This window comes from Thunnus maccoyii, chromosome 6, assembly GCF_910596095.1.
Source record: "Thunnus maccoyii chromosome 6, fThuMac1.1, whole genome shotgun sequence".
In the NCBI taxonomy this organism is placed as follows: domain Eukaryota; kingdom Metazoa; phylum Chordata; class Actinopteri; order Scombriformes; family Scombridae; genus Thunnus; species Thunnus maccoyii.
This window is the reverse complement of record NC_056538.1, coordinates 6,011,725-6,029,286: the sequence shown is the minus strand read 5'-3', so window position 1 is coordinate 6,029,286 and position 17,562 is coordinate 6,011,725. Positions and strand designations below refer to the sequence as shown.

The following is a 17,562-nucleotide window of genomic DNA, read 5'->3' as shown; positions in this document are numbered from 1 at the left end:
CGACCGCTCCACAGGAAAGTATAAAAAGAAGACAGAAGTCTGTCATCACATCACAGACTGTTTTCTTACTACACATTACTGTGGCGTATTTATTTGTATGATGAAAGCACATTGCACTATTGCATGTTGTGATTATTTTCTATTCAGTATTGAAGTTTGCTGCATATAGAGCTGGAATAAACAGTGACTTTCAAGAATGACGTTAAGTGTATTGGCATGTCTGGCCGAGTGGTGCTATCCACAGTACTGAAAGGAGTGTCAGGGGATTTCATTCTGGCATGTTAAATTAGCATTGTCAAACATTTCCTCCCTCTGATTTTTTCACAAATTGCACCCTGTCGTCCTCTAAAAAAAAAACATTCTAAAACATAAGGCATTTTTTGAAAACAACCTTGTAAAATCTGAGGCTAAGATGGGATAAAAAACAAACAAAAAAAAAACACATCCCAAATTGTATTTCACCTTCCCCATGTGTATTTCGGCAAATCACGATGCTTTTCATTGGTCACCTGTCTTGAAAACGATGACATCATCTAAAACACACTCATGTCGCATCGGGCTCTAAAGGAAGAAGCGCGCAAATGTTGCATCCGGTCTTAATGTGTTAAATGCCCTGGGAGAATGTGTTTCTTTCTCTCAGAGTGTGTGTGGGTGTGTGTGGGTGTGTGTGTGTGTTTAGCCTGATCACACAGGGGAGAGGTAAGTCGTTTCATTTCCTGGATGAAAGCCTGATGAACCAAAAGCCGAGGGACCTTTTGCTACAGTAACTGTCTGTATTGCTTCTCTCTCATCTACCTCTCTCATTCTACCTCCATTTATTTTATCCATCCGGTCCCCAGACCTTTGCCATCAACTCCCCCTCCATCTCTTTCTTTTATTTCTTTACCTCCTTATGACTTCCATCCTCCCCCTTCCTACGTTAACTTTTCTACCTCCCTCTCCTTCAAATCCTCCTTCCACTTCTACTCTTGGTCCATTCATTCCTTCTTCTCTCTCTCGCTCTCTCTCACCCCCATCTCTGCTGTTGCAGAGTCAGCGCTTCCGCTCTGCAGTGTTTTGCAGACACACAAGTGCACTGATTTACACTTTTATACCCCGATACACATGGAGCAACCAATTTCAGAGCATTTCCATTGCACATACCTTTGCAATTCTTCAAACTGACAGACACACACACACACACATAGTATATTCATATATGTACTGTCCATATAAGGTGTTATAGCATTCATACATATGGAAATGCAAAATTAAAGCAGAAACACCATCAATCTTCTGGCTTTGTATAAGAGAAACAAAACGTAGTTGCGCGCAAATGCACAATCTCTCTCTCGCACACACACACACAAACACACTGCACACAGTTGTGTGTGTGTGTGTGTGTGTGTGTGTGGCCATGGAACATTTGTCTGTTCTTAAGCAGCAGAAAGAAAAGGAGACATTGATCATCATGGTTGTCTGCAGCTTGCACCGACTAATCAGAGCCATTCATCTCCCCTATCTCACACACACACGCACACACACACACACACACACACACACACACACACACAACTAAACTATGTTCAGAGCTCTTTATTACTTTCCATTAAGGCTCGAGGCTAGCTATAATAAGGCCAGGCTGCGGGAGTTAGTCTTTTTTGGCGCAGAGACGCACAGCAGAATGGGAATAACATGCACACAGATATTTTTCATGTTGGATGTTGATTAATATGAAGCCACAAGGTAAGAGAGTGTGTGTGTGTGTCTTTGCAAACTGCAGGCTAGTGCTTTTATTTTTCCCTCTTTCTCTGCCTTCAGAGGCACACACACACGCACACTCACACTCCCACACGGAGGGAATCTGCAGATAACAACCATGTGATTTTTTAAAATTGTTGACGGTATTAATACGTCGCACAGCATTTGGGGAAGGAACATTTCTCAAGCACTTGATTAAGTTGCAGCAACACTTAATGACCACTTATTAAAGATTAATGATGGGAGTAGTAGTGCGGCTGTATTAGCTGTAGCAGAGTTGAGGGTGTAAGGATTGATGGGTAGTTGGTAGTTCAACGGGCAGACTGGGAATAATAATTCAGATGTTTTTTGTTTGCATGTTTACCAGAGATAAAGTCCTGGGCTGGGGCTTCCAGAACATACGGGTACCCTGACCCTGGAGGACAGATAGACCACATGACATAGTTAAACACAAGCATGTATGTGTGTTTTGAAGAATGGATTCAAACCATATGTTTTTCCCCACCACAATCCATCTTTCATTTTAAACAAGTTTCCCTTCCTTCAATGTAAAAAAAAAAGGGGGAAAAATCTCCCTCTTTATCCATTTTTCTATGCAACATTATTAGTTTGTGATCGATGTTGGCCCTGTGTAAAGTCAGCAGCACGACAAATAAACGAGCAGCCGAGGGGAGAGGGGAAGAGCGACGAAGGAGTGATGGTAGAATGCAAACTTTCCGACAGAGAGGGATAAGTGTTGGAAGAGTGGTGATGGGATGGAAAGGAGGAGGAGGAGGAGGAGGAGGGGGTTTATCAGTGATAAAGAGGAAGAAAATAAGACAGAAAAGGAGGAAATATGAAAAGGAGAGGAGGAAATAAGACACCGGTAGTTTAATAAGTGTCGATAATGAATGATTTAGCACTCATGAGGTTGACTTTGATGGCATGATCACATTGGGGCAAACACACACTATTGTTGTATTAATGAACGAATGAGATCTGAGACTAAGTGAGATTTTAATTTTTTGAAATTGACCATTAAACCATCCCTGAATGGCAAATGGAAGCAGGACTATCAAGATTAGAATTTTTACACATCTAAACAGTGTGCATGAGGCTCTAACAACAGCTATGCTTGGCACGGTTGTCATAGCCATTATATGAGGGTGGGACAAGTCACGACCACTTTTTTAAATGACTAGATTAGACTCGCCTACTTTAACTATGTTTTTACCATGTCAAAAATCAGTGCATCAGTCTATCCACTCTAAGCTATTTTCAGAACGCTTGTTTATTGAGATAATGCCCAAATCAATGAAATTCCATATCATGTTTTAACCCAGGTAGATTCTCATATAGCACGCACACACAAGCACGCCGCTAACACTAGGTAGGAAGAGGGAAAGCATGACAGGAAAGAGGAAAGTGAGAGGGCAAATGAGTTTAAAAGAGAAGGAAAGAAAGGGATGAAATGAAGAGGTAAAGAAGGAACAAGTGAAGTAAGCCAAGAAAAAAAGGGATGAAGGGGACTAATGAAGAAAACAATGTACAAAGGCAGAGAGGAGCTATAGCTGGGCACAGGACCCCTGATAATTGTGTGAGGTTAGGAAATGTATTAAATAAAAGACAGAAAAAGCTTCAATCCACTTAAGTCATTGTTAGTGTTTAATTGTGTCACATTCATTTCAATATTTCATGAGATGTGTTGAATTTTAAGTTATTTTCCATTTGAAATGTTAGCAAATATGTATTTTTAGCCAGAAAAAAGTTAACTAACTTGATGGATTTGCTCACACCACACTCCTCAAACCTATGACACATATAAATTCAAGATGGCAGATGGTTGTTATATTGATACCTTTTGTCATGAAATGCTGTCCTAAATATTTATGTGGAGTGCTTCTCGGTAGCAGTGTTATGTGCAAAAAAATGTGTGTAAACAAAGCCACCAAGATAACTGGCTAACAACATAATCTAGCTTTGAGACAGGCCTCAGGTCCTGCTGATTCTTCATAGTAGTAGAGTTTATTGGAGAATGCACAGGGGCACTTAGACCATAGTTGTTCTCTCCACTTTGATTTGATAACATTAAAGAAATTCATTTAACAGAAATTGCAATTGCATGAAAGCATAAAGACATCCTGAAGTTTAAATAAACAATGAGTGGTTATCATTAAAGACGGCTCTGAATTAGTCATTGAATCAATTTCTGTGCTTTTAACTTTTTAATATCTTTAAATATGAGATCCGGGGCAACCCACTTCCTCTGGATGAAATTAAAATATGTATCCATAATTCTTCTCATGCTAGTATAGCTGGATAAAAGTATCAAACCCCCTGTTAAAAGACTCCAGAATACAGGAAATGAAATCTATTCTTAAAAACGTTCTGGGCATTACTGTACATTATTATGCAACGTTGCAGGTTACTTTAGAGAAATACCTGTTGAGGACTGGAACATCCACCCTGTGGGAACCAAGACGTTAGTATATCAAGAGTTTAGCGCAACGAAGGCAGCTCGTCCTGCCCTCCTCATATTCTTTTCACTTCAAAAGGTAAAGTACACTGTTTGAAAATACAGATGTTAATTAAAGCAAATCTCACCACTGAGTTCCTTGTCTATGTATTATTCGCTCTAGAAAGCATAGAGCAAGCAGGTTTATGTCAGGACGAATAACATTTCACCTATCATGCCGTACCATAAAAGTGTGTACTAGCTCAACCATGCAATACACAAATAATGCCATTTCTTATTTCCATCTCTTCTACATGTGTCACCAGCTAGCACCTAGCAGACTTTTAGCCTGTGACATGGAGCTTTAGCCTCGATCTTTTTAGCATTAGGCTATACATATCATCATTTGCATATTTAAGACAATTTTTCCATGGTTTCCATTTTAAAATTATAAATGTGATGGAGACTTTAAAATGTTGGTTTTCAACCAACTCAGAGTCTTAGCGTTAGCATTAGGTTATGCTAGTTAGCTACAGTTGATGAATCTGCTGGTGATAGTTATCATTTCATCCGACAAAATCCACAGTTGTCGGCTAGGATCGACAAGCAGCTTTAGTTTACTTCTGTGTAAAAAAAGAAAAAAAAAAAAAAAAAATTACTGAGAATTTCTATGGTAAATCCTTAACATCATTGTAAACTGCATATGTGCCGTGCGAGAACGGGAAGCTTGACGTCATAGCAGACGTAACTAAAGAGGCTGTGGTGCGAATGGTCAAATATCTATTTTCATGCCAAAATATCTCAGTGGATTCTTCAGGGTTAAAAATATGTGTTAAAAGAACTTTTGCATATATCACAAGACTAACATTATAGCAATAAAATAATCAAACAATATCATATCCATCATATCAAAGGACAATCCCAACTGAATGATATTGAACTTTAAAAAGAACAAAATGGACAATCTGATAGATTTGCATAACAAACGCAAAAACTCAATGACTGAAACATTCAGTCATTTAATGTACAAATGAAAGGATGAAAAGTGTTCTGCTCTCATCCAGGTTTGGATACATATCTGTAAAGTATGGAAAAATGTGTGTGTGTGTGTGTGTGTTGTGGATTGGCTCTGGGCTCACTGATGATTAGAGAGTAATAACTCAGAACATGGGGCTCAGATGGATAGAGAGAGAGATACACCAACACACACACACTCATGCTTCAGATTATACCCAGTAGAGAAGAGGGGGCGGAGGAGGAGGAGGTGATGGATTGCAGGCAGAGAGAGAAGTGAAGAGAGCTGAGTGGTATGAAAGGATGGAGAGGAAGCGGAGGAGATGAGAGGTCAGAGGACTGAAGGAGGAAGGAAAGAACAATAGGAGGAGATTGAGGGGGAAAGTTGAAAAGAGAGAGAAAAGGGAAAAGAAGATGAGGGATGGAGGAAAAGGAGAAGAGAGAGAGGAGATAGGAGAGGAAACAAGGACATGGGGATAACAAGATCGGACAAGAGGACAGAAGAATAAAGAAGGAATTTTTAAAAAAACAGCAAGTACTTAAAACCAGACAGCAGAAAAGATCAAGGAGGATCGAAACATAGAAATACAAAAAGCATCAAAGTAACCAAGAAAGTAGGACGCCGACTTCTCTGAGGCCTTTGGTGTTTAATAACCATCGATTTTACAGTGAGAGGAGCCAGCCATAAAAGCCACATGTTGATATCACAATCCAAACACATAAAAATTAATGGCAGCATTAATAAAACTTTGGCCTGAGCCTAAGTGCTGTCCGCTTACAGCTGCAGTAAAGACTGTCAGAAACACATAGCTAATTGATGAGTATATATGCACTTGATAAATGCAGCCCCTCCATGGACAGGTTCAAATCAAACCACAGTTAATTCAGAAATAAATCTGCTTTTACTGTATCTACCCACTGACTCAGTAATTTGTATAAAAGTGGATATTACTGCAGTATGATCTCAAGACGGTGACCACGTAACAAATAGACCATTAAAAGTGAGAATCTGTTTCAGAGTGGTGAATCAAAGTGGTTTTCCACTTCCATTTTATTTCCCTCCCATTTCTTTACAGATTTATCATATCGCTTGACGCACACTCCACCCTCTTCCTCCTCTCAACATTCTGGCCGAAGCCTGAATTCCCCTGCTCTCCCCCATTCTTCACCCACACCGTCTCGCATTTTGTCAAAATCATTCAATAGGTGATGAGATACTCAACCTGGGTGCCGCATTACTCTTTAAAACGGCTCCCAGCGGATTTAGAGACTTGATGACTTTGGCAACCCTTTGAGTCCCTCTCAGTGACAGTATCGCTGCTGGAAAAAGACGGCTCGTCAACCTCTTGCCCCACTGCCAAGAGAGAAGACAAGTATGTCTACAGAGGGAGGTCACGGAAACCTGTCATCATGCAAACTGAATAACGGGACTGGAATAGGTTTCACTCTCTCTCTCTACACTGAGCGACCTCTCAGCGTTGCCATCTAAAGTTTTGCAACTGTGGTGTGGCTAGTTTATGTATTTAGATTGCACACTTTTGGAAACATATATCTCAGTAACAACTAAACTCACCCATATTTTCTAAATGTAATATAAGATAATGATAATGACAGGACAATGCGCTGAGTTATGCTTATGTTCTTGTAACATTAGACCCATTTGTTCATAGTAAAAAGCTGATAGAGAAAGCTGGCCTTTACTTTAGTCCATTTGATACATAAACATTACTTAATATATATTTTTATTATTAAAAAGACAAGAACATATCAGTGTTTGTCTCTCTTGATGAAGAGCGACACTGGATACTGCATCATCCTTCAGCTGAAGCACGTCCCACACTGTGCTCCAGCTCTTATTGCACTGATGGAACTCAACGTCCCTGTTTGGCAACAATTCCTTACCCGGCTGTACGCTGGAATTACCACAAAACCACTCCTGAAGAAATCTGGCACCCAGGGACAGGTGTATGAATATTAAATATGATGTCACCATTTTAATGTTCGCAGCAATTGGTGTTATGGGTGCCATCTTGGCTCAACCTGGGATGACAAAATCAATGTAAGCTAACACTGTGGGTAGTGACCATTCTCTCTGCTGACACACACATTGGACCTGCGCCACAACCTCTATAATAAAGGCAATGGACAACAGCGGTCCAAGATCACCACACACACACACACACACACACACACACACACACACACACACACACACACACACACACACACACACACACACACACACACACACACACACACACACACACACACACACACACACACACACACACACACACACAATCTGCTCGAATGACACTGAATCAAATATTGATCAGTGGCCTAAGTCTCCTTGGTTACTTGATATATTAAAGTGAAAGTTCACTCTCTCATCTCTCATCCACGCAAACACACACACGCCCCATCAACCACACAAGCAGTAATGGTTAAACGCTGCGTGTGTGTGTGTGTATGCGTGTGCATGTCATCTGTGCTACTTCCTGGACTTGGTTGGCAGCTGAATGTGAATGACGTCCGAACACCTCCGCAGTGCATCAGCGTGGTGCCCAACACACACACGGGCAGGACATACACTCACGTGGCTCACGTATATGTATTTGAAAACGTGTGTGTGTGTTTTGGTGAGTGCATGCAAACGGTGAGCAGCATGTGTTCTTCAATCAAGCGCCAGTTTAATGTTGCCCATTCACTGCACGAGCTGTTGATTTGTTAAATGCAGTCCAATCATGCAGTCTCCAGTACATGACCTTCATCACAGCTAAAATATGGAAACTTTAAAGTGAGTAAATTGGCTACAGGTTGGACATGTGAAAGAGGTATGCGCTTTGTGTTTTGTGTAATGAGATCTTCGTGGTGGGAACATTATCATGTCAGTGGGTGCATAAGTGGATATTATGTATGGGTACTTCAGATTAAGGGGTCCACGTGTAAAAACTCGTGACTGCTTTGTCACGTTGTTTATCAGATGCAGTGAGCTGATTCATACACTGCTTGGCATATTGTATCACCTTTTTTTTATTTTATTACTTTATTCAAAGCAGAAATGATTAATTGATTTCCACAAAATTAAACTGATCAACAATCAACTAGCTTTATATTGATTAAATCAAGTAATTGTTTCTGCTCTAAACATCTCAGGCACAAAAAAAGTTTTTATGTATAAGATGGCAGCAAAAAACACTAAAATAAATACACTCAAAAAAAGGATTTGCTTCTCTTCTCTGTTTTATTTCCTTGTAAAAAAAAATTATACTTTTGAGTACTGAATGATTTAGATGGGGAAAAAAAAAATCAATATTTGATAACATAACCTAGAATTCTGGGAAATTGTGATGGGCAATTTTCAGTTTCCTGACATTTTATAGACCAAATGATTAATTGGTTGATAAAAAAAAAAAAGTCAACAGATTTACCGATATTGAAAATGACTAATCAGCTACAGACCTGGATGCATCAGCATAGAAGACTTCAAAGAAGAGTCAGCCACACTGGAGGCTCTGTGAGGCAGCACTTAGGCACAGCATTGCTTTGAGCAAAATGCCAACATCAGCATGCTAACAAGCTGCTGTTCAGCAGATATAATGTTTGCCATGTTCACCATCTTAGTTTGGTGTGTAGGTATGCTAACATTAGCTATTTTCTTCTAAACACAAAGTATTGCTGAGGCTGAGGGAATTAGTTTTGTTAAGATTTGCTCATAAACCAAAGTATTGGACAAACTGAAATTTTGATCTGATGAGCGTGTGAGAGGAAAAGTCAGGGAATCATCAAAGTTATTACAACTGATCCTAAAGGAGGCCATGAATGTGCATACCAAATTCCATGGTAATCCATCCAATAGTTTCACTCAAAGCCAAACCTCATGGTGGCGCTAGATGATCACCAATTTCATTAGGATTCATCCTCTGGGGACCATGAATGTCTGCACTAAATCTTGTGGCAATCCATCTATTACATGTCGAGATATTTCATTGAATAAATGAAAACTTTGACCTGTTGGTGGCGCTAGAGGAAAAGTCAGAGGTTCATCAGAGTCTTTAAGATTCCTTATCTGGGCATCTGGGTACCTGTACCAAATTTAATGGCAATCAATACAGTTGTTGAGATATTTCAGTCTGGATCAAAGTGGCAGACCAACCAACAAACAAACATTGCCATCTCTGAGCCATGCCGCTAGCGTGGAAAAAAGTTGCCTACATTCACATCAAACGGACATAGATCAATAACTGCATATATTGCATTTCTGGCTACATGACAAATTAAGTCAAATATTATTAATGTTTTGGTCTTCATCATCCCATGCCTGATATTTTACCTGTTAGCTATACAGTGGCATTATCTTCAGTGGCAGATAGCCGCTTGCTGTTGCTGGAAACAGGGTTGATGGTGAATTTGTACAACCAAAACAACAAGCTAAGAGAGGCTAAAAAGCTCCATAGAGGTGAGGGGAACTGCAGAGATGGGTGATAATTCTCTGTGGGTTCTTTACCATAAGCAATCACTTAAACATTACAGGCAGTCATTTGACTCCTATTTAAAAAGTATTGATTAGTGGCATTTATTCATTAAGTGTTAAACAAGTGTTACTGGTATGATTATTGATGAAGAGGCAGACAGCAAAGACAGCAGTGAATCTTTTAACTGTTGTCCTTCACCTAAAACGCTACACCTGACAACTGAAACTGTCTGAGAGATTTAAGACAACATCCAAGACAGACTGAGAAAGAAGAGAAAGTGTTTTCCTTCCATTTTTTTACCCTTCCCTTTCTCTCTTCAACTAATCCCTTCCTTCTTCCTCAATTTCTGCTGGTTTATTCATTATTGGTTGATTCATTTATTATTCTAGTTTACCTAAGAGGATGGATGTATTTGGTTGTTTACTTGGTATTGTTGTTGTTTTTCTGTCCAATAAAGGTGATTCAAAATTTTAATTCTGGATGTGTTTTGCTAATCCTTGCTAAATAGCTGTGACAACACATCAGAAGGAATTAGCAGGCTGGGAAAACACGTTTTTTGCATGATCACACACCTGCAGGTGCACTCGTATGCACCTACAGTATGAGTGCCCACACAAATACACACAGGTGCAAGCAAAACAACACGAGCCTGCACCCCACGCAGGTCACCAAAGCAGCAGCATGGAAAGTGTCATTGGTTAACGAGTATCAAAGTGTACATGTGTGCGTTGGTGTGCGTTTTTGTGTGTGTGTCCTGTGACAAATGTGTCCATTTCACACCTCAACCTGCCATCAGCCTATCAGGTGATTTTCTGCTCTGCCATTTCTGTCCAGCTTTTCCACTACCAATGGAGGATGAGTGGAGGAACATAGAAAGGAGTGAAAGAGAAAAAGAAAGAAGGAGAGGAAGAGAGGGAGAGTATGGGAAGAGGAGAGAAGAGGGAAAAGAGGGAGGTGGAGATGAGAAGAGGACAGAACAGAAGTGAAGAGAAGAAGAAATGATAAAAGAAGAGAGGTAGGAAAGGGAGAGTACAGTATGTGAGCAACTGTTGGTCGCTAGGTGCCTGCCGGTCACCATAGCAACATGCGGCGCCATGCTGAGCTCCTGCTGACATCACACCTGTTGAAGCAAAACGCTGTGCGTTTGTATGAGTGTGTGTGTGTGTGTGTGTGTGTGTGTCTTGGAACCAATTAAATGACATAGCGGTGCAGGTGGACAGAAGAAGAGAAACAGAGGGAGAGAGACGGGGGGGAAGAAAAAGGAAAAAGACAGCTGTGTATATTTCATCACATCGTGGATGCAGCTGCTTGCACCGTGTGTGTGTGTGTGTGAGAGAGAGAGAGAGAGACCCTTCTGGGATGCTGGGAGCCCATGTGGGAGCCTGTGACATCAGCACAGAGAGTGAATGACAGTAGCCTGAAGCCTGACTGTTCCTACACACACACACACACACACACACACACACACACACACACACACACACACACACGTGCTGTTACAAAAGCTAGAGGTGACCCCCCTCTTCACCCGCTTCCCACAGCAACAGAGACAAAGAAAGAAAGATTGAGATGGAGAGATAAAAATAGATATTTCATTATCTGAACGTTTCTCTATTGTTATAAGACAAGAACTTTATCTTTTGTAGCTCATTAGACAAATGAATGCCTGACGCTGACTTGAACTGAGAAAGGGATAGCAAAACACAGAGAAAAAGAAACTGAAAGGAAAAAAGAGCCGATGGGGTTGATGTAGATTTGCTTTGGCAAGTCCTATTAGATCACTAAGTCACATCTGTGGATAAATAAAGCTTGACTGGGATTTGAATTGGTGCATCACTGTGAGTTACCTTGTAATGCTGCACTGTGTGTGCGTGCGTGCTTGTGTCAAGGCAAGTTCCTCTTGTCAGCTGAATATTTTATGTCCGTTCTCATGGCTGAGCTCTTTTAACAGAATTCGTTATACTGCCCACATGCACAAGTACAAACACACACGCGTAATGAAATCACACTGCTTGTGTAATCCTTACCTTTTAACCCTGTCCAGTGCAGGGATTCAATTTAAAATGGTCAACCTCAAATTAGATGCAGTATCTTTATGCCACGAACCATTAGAGCACAATAACACACAGGAAATTCTATTGTTTCACATTCGATGATCCAATTGAATGAAATTACTTTGGTGGCAACATAAGAAAATGACATTATGGTTAACCTTACCTAACCCGCCGTTTAAACTGAATGTGAAGTGGCAGAAAATAAAAAATGGATTAAAAGGGAAAAAATACACAAATATTTGCATAAGTCCATTTGATGCACCGTGAACAGGCAGGCTGACTGAGGCTGAGAAGATGCTCCCTGACATCCAGAGATTACACACCTGAGCACAAGCACACACAAACACACACACACAAACACAACTAAGAGGATGAGAGGGGTGCCAGCATCACACTTCCTCTCTGGGGTCTTCCTGTTTTATACTGTTTGCTCCCCTTTTCCTCTCTTCCATCTTCTCAGCATCATTCTGAATGTCCTGCTGTGAAGCTCAATGCTGCACCCTGCTGGTCAGCCAGCACAACAACAGGCTTTCCCCAAGGACTTTACTGGGTGGTTGAACAGGCAACAGTCAGTGAAAACACCGTATGTTAATTCTTGTGGCACTTGTTTTCCAGTTTATGCGCTCCAAATGGAAGCATTGTGGCCACGAAAACACATTCAGCTTTGCTGCTCTCAGTTGCCAGTTTCCCCCTTGTGATGCCAGAATGCTTTACTCCATGTATTTATTTGTACCCTTGTAATCTTGTCAAAACCCTGATAAACAGCAGTGCCGTTCTTGTGTTAACCCAATTCAAAACTGCGATCATTATCTAGTTGTAGGTTTAGGTCTTATGATCCCAGCTTTTATAGAGTCTGACTGGACTGAAAAGGGAATGTGCTGAGTGAGTATTTAGAGAACGTAAGGTGTTTGGGTGACCTGACCTGGCAGGTTGATCAAAGTGCTCCCTGAAGAGTGAATGCATTTCATTGCTGAAAATAGTTGGCAATCCTTGTTAACTTTTTTAGATATTTTTAGCCCTGTTAGCTAAAAATACACAGAGCTCTATAGATGATGATGCCAACTGGTCACTCCCTCTGTTAGTTTATCAAACCGCTTTCTTTTGTTTGGGTGAAAGGAGCATCATTGTAGATGCCAACTCAGATAAAATGCTCTTTCAACATGGCCAAACACAGCAGGGAGTCCCGTATAAAAAGCTTCAAACAATCAAGTGAACATCAGTGACCATAGTATTCAGTTCCCTGTGGTGTTTGTATTCCTGAGATTGTTTACTATAGATAGCATGAGAGGCTGCATTATTATTGGCCGGTCAAATTTTCCAATCATAAACATAAAGACAGTTCAGTGGTCCAATTTGTGTTATATATATCCAATTTGGTGAAAACTGTGACCTGACATCATCTAAAAACAGGGTCACTGAAAACTAGCATGTGCAAAGATGATAATGTGTGTCAAGCGGATACATTTTGCTTTTCATTCTCCCCAAATATTCTTAATTAAAAAGTTGTAAATGGCAATTACTCTCTTTTTAACGCTCAGACAATTTCATCAAGATTTGATAAACCATGAGGTCAGATTACAGTAATTACAATCACTGAAGCATTAGGTCACGACTCACGAGTGCACACAACAAAGCTGCACAACAAAACTTGATTCCTAACTGGTGGATCAGCTGCAGGTAGAAAACTGCAGGTAAAGCAACTTTATGAAAGTAACTCAAGGATTACCAGTCCACCATAAATGTCAAATTTACTTAATTATGCTACTCTGATTGTTTGATCATGGGAAAATGTCCAGCAAAAAAGATCCACTCAGCATTTCCACAGACTTGAAAAGGCCAAAGGTGCCCTGGCAGAGGATCCACACCGGGTTCTGCCTCATAAGGGATGATGGATGTGGAATATTGCTGGAGGGGCAGAACCGTTCAAGCCTTAAAAGTCACCAGTTCAAAGAAAAAATAAATAAATAAATCAAATAGGTTTTAAATATCTGGGTATCAAGATTACCCCACACAGTACCCTCCATTTTTGAGGCCACCTTTGCCTCACAAGTAGCTAACATGAAGTCAGACTTTCAGCGTTGGAGCAGTCTGCCGCTTCACTCTCACGAAAAGTGCAATACGTTAAGATGAAAATCTCACCTGAGTTTCTGTAAGTTTTTCAATGACTTCCTCAATTTCTACCCAAGTCTTATTTCTGCATGCTGAATCAGGCAATCACTACATTTATTTGAGGGGGTTCCTAGAATGAGTAAAGCTATTTTACAGAGACCAAGAAACTGTGGCAGTCTTGCACTCCCTAATTTTATGCGCTATTATACTGGGCCGCCAACAAACAAAAACGTATTTATAGGTTATAAAAACCCTGAGACTAACAAGTGTAGCCCAGAGGTGCAATTATGCCACTCATACTTCCTGTCTGCACTGGTTTGTTCCTCTCTCCCTCTATCTCCCTCCATGTCCACTTTAAAGATATGGATACAGTTCCACCATTATTTTAAGTGTCCTCAGTGTGGAATCTGGGGCCTATTAGCAATACCCACTTATAGTATGTACTCCCTCCATTTTGGACTCAACCTTTACTCTCTGGAGCAGAGTGAGTATCAATCGATTTAAAGACCTCTACGATGGTGATATGTCTACTTTATGTCTTAAATTTAGTCTGCCATGTTCAAACTTGTTCCGTTATCTTCAAGTCCGTCACTTCCTACGTAGAAAGTTTGATTCCTTACCAGGCCAACTCAAGAACCATTATGGGAGAGCCTTTTTAAGCTATCTTCTTCTCAGAGGGGGTTTATATTTCCAAGTCAAAGTCCAGATGGGAGGGGGAACTGGGAATGGAACTGACAGAGGACTGGTGGGACGTGACATTAGATAGGGTGAATTCTTCGTCATCTTGTGCTTGACTCAGTTTGATCCAGCTAAAGGTGGTGCACAGAGCCCACCTCAGTAAATTTACCCAGATTCTGATCCCAAATGTGATCGTTGTGGCAGTCTACAGGCAGACCTCTCACATATGTTCCGGTCTTGCCCAAAACTTACTGAACATATTGATCTTCAGTTTTCAATGTATTCTCGACATTGTTGAATAACAGCTTTATAGCCTTGCCTGTTAGTGGCCACTTTCGGGGTGCCAGTGGAGCCCCTCCCTTGAAATACTTCTAGCCAGGTGAAGAATACTCCTTTTTTCCTGGCCATGTACTTACTCACCCCTAATGTGTGTTGTCGTTGTTGTGCAGGGTGGGGTGGAAGGGTGGGTGAGGAAAAGAAAATATGAAAGTGTATGAAGTGTTGACGTGTAAAGCTAGTATTGTGTTTATTTTTTGCTTTTGCTTTTCACCATAAAAACTATCTCAAAAAAAGAAAATCTCATATTGTTATAAAAGAAAACCTTACATTTTAAAGCTGACTTCTGTGAACACATTGCCAGGCTCTACACTACACTCAACTGCCAGCAGCATCTTGCTCTGCCTGCTACACTGCTGGCCATAATTACAGAGGCGCTACCTATTGTTTGAGCTGCTCTGCTGTCATTACATTACATTCGCCGGCAACAATGCCTGAAGCTGATGGGACTGCCAGGCTGTTGGAGGAGTCGTACCAGCATATCATAAACATACACACACACACACACAAACTGCTAACACAGTCAAAGTGATGACAGCTCCTATGGGGCCAGTGAGTGCAGATGATAGGCTAGAGATACTGCTGCTGGCTGCATCATTCAGCATCATTAAACACCAGCAAATGAATGGGAAGATGTGTGTTTGTTTCCCAGTGTGTGTATATGTGCACACATGCACGCATGTATAAAATATAAATAACAAAACAATGTGAGTGAGCAATAATAAAGACAGATTGTGCCGATCTAAGCAAGGGGATACTGTGCGTGTGTGTGTGTGTGTGTGTGTGTGCATGTAAGCAGGACTGGACACACCTCCCCATCTCCCACTGCAGCTACAGTCATAACCCACAGCAGCACAGAGGGTGTGTGTCAGTTTTATATTTACATATATCTCCAGCCGGTCACTTCTTGTTTTACTCTTTTTCTTCACTCTGTGTGTGTTCATATTTGTCTTTTTGTCATGCAGAGAAAAAAAGCATGTGTGGCCGCAGGGCAATCCGGACCAAATCTCTCCTGCTTGAAGCTACCTGCTGAGGGACAAATCAATTCAATTGCGGGCATTTTGGTGTCCTGATCCATACAAAGTGGATGAGAAGAGGAGGAGGAGGAAGAGGGAGATGAATAGCTGACTCATCAGCTGCCAGCAAAACAACAGTAAAACTCATCACTGAGATGAGAGCAAAGAGGACACACACACATACACACACACACACTGCTGCATTTAGGAAAAACTTGTATCTGTGTAATTATTGCTGGGTGCACTGAGTCGTTCTCAACAGTAGAGGGCACTATATTTACACAGAACAGGCAGCTGCACAGGGAGGAAAATGTTACCGACATGCTCAACAGCACTTCAGCAGACACTTGATAAAGTGTTACCTATTTAAAATATGAGGAAAGAAGGGAATGAAAACAGAGAAAACACAGAAACAAACTAAAAAGAGGAAGAGCGACACAGCACAGAGGTGATGTAGATTTCCTTTAGCAAGTCCCAACAGGTCACTAAGAGACTTTCGGTTAAATAAAGCTTGAACAGGAGTTGAAGTTGTGCATCATTGTGATTTACCATAGTTTGTGTGTGTTTGTAGGGAGGAAAAGCAGAGAGAGAGAGAGAGAGAGAGTGAGAAAGAGTGTGTGCCCTCTCTCATCTTCCACATGGATCTGAATGACATTTCCCCACTTGTGTTTACAACCCGTTTTATCCTGTTATGTGTCCCCATACACAATCATGTCTAATCTCATTACTATCTGCTGCACACATACACATACACAAACATACATACACACACACAAACATACAGGCATAATTATTATTATCACCACCAACAGTACAAAGACAAAGGAGAGGGGCGAATGTTCACGTGAATCTACCCGTGCATTTAAATGCCGGATGCGTTCACATGATGTCAACAGATCCACAGCGAAGGATTTTTATTCTGCGCCACAGCATTTCCTCTCTTTTCTTTCCCCACTGTCCAACATGATCAATGCTCCTCTAGCAAAAAGCAAGTAACGCAGATAGTCTATTTAAGACCAGCAAACTGCCTTCAGTATTATATTTCTAACACTATAATGTTCAAATGATGTTCCCTTTAGGCAGTCATGCTTGAGATGGCTCGGGCTTCTGCAGTATATGGAGCGAATACTCTGACTATTTGTTTTAATGAGGCAGATATAATGTACTATCTAATCCTATCACTTACCACTGTAGCAGTTACATGACTTTTTTGAAGTGATTCATCAGTAAAGACTGCTAATAAAGTGATTCTTTCCTTGTTTTTTTTTTTAGCTTTTCCAGATTAAAAAAGAAAAACCCTTAATGTCACTGTCTTACACTGGAGCTATCTGGGGTTTTAGTCCCATTAGAAGTGCTACCTAGAAATTGTCTTGAGCAGTTGTCCAATCAGTGCACTGGTGGTCAGACTACAGTAAAATATAAGGTTCAGTGACGTTAAAATACATGTGAGGGGTTCGGAGAAACACTGCACTTGACCTTTTTAGTATTACAGAGCACTCTGTTCCAAGGCACACCTTATTATTGACTGCTTGGAAATGTCAGACCAGTCAATTATATCATATATGAGGAGATGTAAAGAATTGCTGGCCAGGAAGCAATCTGTATTAAAACCTGAAGAGTAGAAACTGCAATTGTAGGCTGATTTTATTTGATGGTAATGAAGATGTTTCTTCATTTTAAGAGCCAGAAAGGAGCTTTGCAACAGA

General features: G+C 40.8%; 1 protein-coding gene across 4 annotated transcripts in view; it reads right to left on the bottom strand.

Annotated features, from left to right (window-relative positions):
• Window positions 1-17,562, bottom strand: part of LOC121898897 (chloride channel protein 2-like) — a 163,019-nt gene that overhangs the window by 96,263 nt on the left and 49,194 nt on the right. The gene's annotated exons all lie outside the window — the stretch shown is intronic.